Raw genomic sequence first — 6,000 nt, forward strand, 5'->3', positions numbered from 1 at the left:
AGCCAACACTTACTCTGCTATCTGTTGGAACAACCTTTGGAGGTGGGCACTGCTGTCGTACTATTTATAGATGGAGAACCAGAGGCAACACAAGGCCTGATGCCTGGTGTAAAACCACATACTAGTGCATGGGGGAGCTGTGGTTGAAACAGGCTTGAATGCCAAGAGGAGTCTATGCTCAGTCCCATAGGCAGGGGAGCCACTGATGGTTATTAGCAGCCTGCTCTGAGCTGTGCCTGAGGGAACACACTCTGGGGCCTTACTAGAGGGAAGGAAAGATCAGAGCATCTCAACATTTATGTTGAGATAAATGTTCCTCCTCTCACTTAGACCTGACATGTGGAGGCAGGACACAGCATCCCCTCATAAAGCCTTTGCAGCTCAGAGAGAATGCTACAGCCTGAATCCCTCCCTCTCTAAGTGAGCTCCCACCACTGGCCTGGTCTCACAGACCCAGTCACCATCTTTGTGGATCTTATAAGGATCCTTATTGATTTGAACATGTTGGAGTTCTCATCTCTTTTTCAATTGGTATTACCCTTCCAAGTGGCTCTCTTAATCTCCCAAAGGAGGCCGCACTTGGTTGCCCACAGGGAGTGCATCGTGGGCTTGTCCTGATTTAGGTCAAGCTATTGTCATCCCAATATCCAAGGCTTGCCCTAATATGCTGAGGTCTGTCCCTCTGTGCCATTTTTCCAGAACCAGAATTGGACAACTTTTCATTTGTCCATGTTGACAGGTGCTAGCCATTGGCTCCTCTCAGAACTAGTCCTGTGCCCTACAAGATCAACTGACATGCTAAGGATTAAATCCCTGACACCCAAAAATGTTGATAGACTGTCATTAGTCATTATTTGAAAATGTCAGAAAACCAACTGGAATAAATAAAAAGGGGGAAATTCTTGACTCAAGTAACTGAAAAACCAAGGGCAACCATCTGGGATATGCAAAAATGATGGGGGTGATTCTGGTTGTTACAATGACTAGAGAAACATCCTTCATTTTGCTGGTGGGAACTGGAGATGGTAAACATCTTGCAATGTGTAGAATGTCCTGCCCAAAATACAAATTGCATATTTATTAAGAAGCTAGTTTAGGGGTGCCTAGGTGGTCAGTCAGTTAAGCATCTGCCTTCGGCTCAGGTCATGATCCTGGAGTGCCAGGATCGAGTTGTACATTGGGCTCCCTGCTCAGTGGGGAGTCTGCTTCTCCCTCTGACCCTCCCCCCTCTCGTGCTCTCTCTCTCTCTCTCTCCCCCAAATAAATAAATAAAATCTTTAAAAAAGAAGAAGAAGAAACTAGTTTGGGTATATCTTACTTCAGACACAGCTGGATCCAGGTACTCATATGCTGTTCTCCATTATCTCTTGGCTTTGCTGTCCTCCATGTTGGCTCCGTTCTCTGAGGCAGGCGCTCTTCACATCACCAGCAGGTTTGGGATACCTAACACCTCAGCTATGCCCGCAGAAAGAGAGCTTCTCTTTCTCAGTGATCCCAGACAAAATCTTAGGATTGACCCCACTGGTTTAGACTGGGCCTATGCCTATCTCCCTGACTTGGCCATTGTGCACAGAGGGCAGGACTTTGCTAACTGATGGGACCTGAGATAAAGGCTGTCCCTGAGCTGTCATCCAGCCAAACCACATGGATTGAAGATGGGGGCAAGAGGACGCCCTATAGTGCTGCTGGCAAAACTGAACAAGATTATGACTGACCAGCTAAAACCAGCAGATACCCACTTGAGAAAGTGACCCATCAGAGAGACTGCACCATACTTCTGAAGGTGAGATATAAACACCAAATCTCAAAAAAGTCCCATAGGAAATACGACAGACTTGGACATAAACATGGAGTAAAATTCTCAGTTTGGAGGAAGCCATGTTCTTCAGTGTCCTAAAAAATAGAACCAGATGAAAGGCAGGAGGCAGAAAGGAGGCGTCATGGAGGAAGTGTACCCATCCAGGCACCTTGGCGGGCTCCAGTCTTCATCCATCACTCCCCAGGACATGCATGGCCAGGGGGTACTCACGAGTGCCAGGCTGCCCCTCCAGACAGGGTGAGGGAGGATGGAGTTTACAGTCTGGTGAGGAATGCCAGCCTCGAATGAGTAACTAGAAGCATGAAAGGCCCTGTGGCTGAGGAGAACAGGGGTTGTAGCCCATGGCAGAGAGATCCAGCCTGCTCAAGGGCGAGACTCAAGCTGCTTCCTGCCTGGAGATTCTTGGCAAGAATGGGCAGTGCCAAGATAGCAGGGAAGAAGCTCCCTCCTGCCCAGAAATGGGGTAAGCACATTTCTGCCAGATAAATCTGAGGATGTGGCCCATTTTATCACGGTCGTTTCAGGACATTTGCTCTGCATCTGTGCACCTTCTCCCCATCCCTCCCACTTGTACTCATTTATGCAACAGCTGTTTCCTAAGACTCCTTGTGCCAGGCACCAGCATCACAGAGAAGAATGTAGGCAAGACAATCCAGCTCAAGAGGCCAAGCATCCCCGGAGCTTCGGCCTGGTGGGGCCCTGGTGGGTCAGTCAGCAAATATTGTGTTTGGTGCTATGGAAACAGAGGCAAGCAAATCCATGATGCCTGTGTTATCCTGCTGGGGCTGCTGTGACAGAGGGCCACAGAGTGGGTGGCATAAACAACAGACATTTATTTCCTCCCTGTTCTGGAGGCTGAAGTCTGAGGTGTCAGCAGAGTGCTTTCTCCCTAGGCCTCTCTCCTTGGCTTCTAAACGGCCACCTTCTCCCTCTGCCTTCACATGGCCTTCCTCTGTGTATGTCTGAGTCCAGATTTCTCATCTTATGAGGACAGTCATACTGGACCATGACCCACCCTCACAACCTCCTTTTAACTCAATCACCTCTTTAAGGACCTGTCTCCAACCAAGTACAGTCACATATAAATTTGGCGGGACACAGCTCAGCCCGTAACAGTGCCTATGCTAATGGAGACCACGTTGCAATGAAGATTATAAGTTAAATACTTAGATAATAGCTACGAGGCAGGTAATTACTATAGTACAAAGTACAGAGGGATCACAAGGAAAATCTCATCTAGTTGCTGGGGGAGCAGCATGGCAGGTCATTTTTAGAGAGAGGGAAGTCTGTTCTGGTGGATGACATGCATATGCAAGTACCCAGAGGGGCAGGAGAGAGCTGGGCCAAGCTGAGGCGGGGAGGGGAGAAGAGAGAGGGCAGGGCAGGGGAGAGGTGTGGGGGGCAGAAGGAGGAACTGAGATGCAAAGGGTCAGGAAAGCAGGGGTGAGCCTTCTAGGCCAAAGGCAAGAGTGCCCCTTTGAAGAGTTGTAAGGAGTGTGGCACAATCATATCTGTGCTTTAAACTCCCTCTGTGGGCAAAGTAGAGAGCAGATCGTATGAATGGACGGAAGCCAATGAAGAAGCTACTGCAAAGTTCCTGGAAAGACGTGGTGGTGTCCTTGCGTAGGGTGGTGGCAAGGACATGGAGAAATGGGCAGACTGGAAGGGCCTCTCCAATAAGCTAAGCCATGGTGAAGGCCAAGGAGGAAGCTGTCCACATGTCCCTGAGGAAGACCACTCTTAGGTAACGCTTCTCTTATTTGCAGCTATTTCTTTAGAAGACTGTAAAGAAAACCAGAGGAGGTGGTGGGGGTCGGGGGAGGGAAGGGAGGATGCCCGGGAACCCTCCCAACTATAGGCCTATTTGTTAGTCAGGGTTCTTTAGAGAAACAAAGCCAGCAGGGTATATATAGACATATAAAAGGAGGTTTATTACAGGAATTGGCTCACACAATGATGGAGGCTGAGAAGTCCCACGATCTGCTGTCAGCAAGCTGGAGCCCCAGGAAAACCTGTGGTGTAATTCAATCTGAGTCTGAAAGCCCGAGAACCAGGAGCCCCGGTGTCTGAGGGCCAGAGAATGAAAGTTCAGCTCAAGCAGAAATTCAGCCCAAGAGGAAATTCAGCCCTCCTTTGCCTTTTTGTTCTATTCCATGTCCACAGATCGGATGGCACCCACCCACGTTGATGAGGGCAGATCTTCTTTACTCATCTACTGATTCAAATGCTAATCTCCTCCAGAAACACCCTCACAGGCACACCCAGAAAGATTATTTTATCGGCTCTTTGGGCCTCCCTTCACCCAGTCAAGGTGACACAGGAAATTAACCATCCCAGCTACCATAGCCCCTGAGGATGCCCTGTGTAGCGGGCCCAACGGACCCCTGGCTTGTGGCTGCCAGGAGACCCTCTTCACACGATGGTGGGTGCTTTTGCTAAAAGGGGAGGCCAGACTCCATCCCTCTGCCTCTGCCTCTCACCTGCCGTTCCTCTGGGTCATGCTTTGGCTCAGATGCCAATGGGGATCCGAGGCTTCTTTCCTCTTCCTGGTGAGGACGGAGGCTCCAACGGCCCACAACCCCTTCTGAGCAAAGCACCTACTAAAGCCTCCATGGTGGCAGCACTACTGTGTGCTGGGTGACACCCCTCACTGTCCCCAGCTCAGCCCGTCTGACCAGGAGCTAGGCCCTTCCAGCAACAGCAGTGGGGGCTCCTTACTGATCAAACTACCAAAACAAGAAATTTCCCTCTGGGGGGAACGGAATGCAAGACAGAGGGAGAGAGTGATGGTCAGGGAAGCAGACGAGAGCAAAGGCAGAGAACGGTTCGATGCTGGAGGTATGGACACCTGGGTCCTAGACCGTGAGGACAGTGAGTGCATGTGAAGTACAAGTGTTCACTCTGCTGACCCACACGTAGTGCTTTATACACACTTTCATCATTTTTGTCTTCCTATCAGCCTTATGCAGCAGGAACTGTTACATGACCATTTCACAGATGGGAAAACTGAGGCAGAGAGCAACTAAACAACTCTGTGGAGGCCAAAGTGGTGTTGCCAGGATTCAAACCCAGGCAGTCCAGCTCCAAAGCCCACATTCCAGCCCAGGGAGGGCTGGCTGAGCGGTCGTTGGCAACGTCCCCATCTGACCTCTGCATTCTGTAACAACACACAGGCACTAACCAAGGGGCCCTCCTGTGTGTCTCTTTGCTCCCTGAAGCCTTACTCGGGTCTGGACGATGATGTCCCCAACAGCCACAGTGGGTTCTTGGTTGTCCCTCTGTGGCCTCGGATGACAGAGCCCTGGATGGCCCAGAGTGCCAAGTGCCCCCACTTGGGTAGCAACTAGCTCTTCCAGTCAGAAAAAATGAAAATCCCTCCCCACTGCAGGTGTGCCTCTGCTCAGGCCCACAGGCTAGTAGTGCTTGGGGGCCTGGGAGCGGAGAGAGACTGTTCTCCACACCTTGAGTTGTTCAAGTCAGCCGCCACTCTGCTGGGGCTCAGGACCAAGACGAGGCTATGGCACCCACATGGGGCTAGGGGTGCCATAGGGGAGGGAAGAGGGGAGACAGAGGGGAAAGCAGGGGAGCCTGGGGGTCAGGGGCCCAGGTTCTAGCCCCACATCTGCCCCCACTGGCTTTTGTGACTCTGGGTGAGGTTGGGGCCAGGGCTCCTATTTGTTCCATTCACTTCTGCCAAATTGACCAAACATCCAAATTGATGCCATCTCTGCATTTGGATGCCTGGCTCCCTTCCCTGCAGATAGGGAGTGACCAGGGAGATTTATGTACACTAGAAGGATGCCCTGCTCACAGCACCGCCACCTTGCTGTCAGGCTGGCACAAGGCACAGACACTCATCCCAACACCACCTCGGAGACCAGACAGAGTGGGCCCCGGAGGGGGCAGCTATCTGCAGAGCTGTGCCGTCTACTCTCCTCTAAGAAGCTGACCCTGCTTTCTTCCATCAAAGGGCCTTGAGGACCCCTGTTGGCTCCTCCTTCATATCCTTGCCCTATCACCCCGTCAGATGCCCTGAGGGTGCACTGGGCTCCAGCTGTCCACCCGAGGACTCTTCAGAGTGCACAGCCCTCAGCTCCTCCCACCCAGCAAGCTCACACAGACGCTGGCTGTCCATCTGCACATCTGTGGTCACTCTAAGTGTCTAGAAAGCAGGACATACC

The sequence above is a fragment of the Callorhinus ursinus genome, unplaced genomic scaffold, assembly GCF_003265705.2.
Source record: "Callorhinus ursinus isolate GAN/ISIS: 27379988/994484 unplaced genomic scaffold, GSC_fseal_2.0 scaffold10, whole genome shotgun sequence".
In the NCBI taxonomy this organism is placed as follows: Eukaryota; Metazoa; Chordata; class Mammalia; order Carnivora; family Otariidae; genus Callorhinus; species Callorhinus ursinus.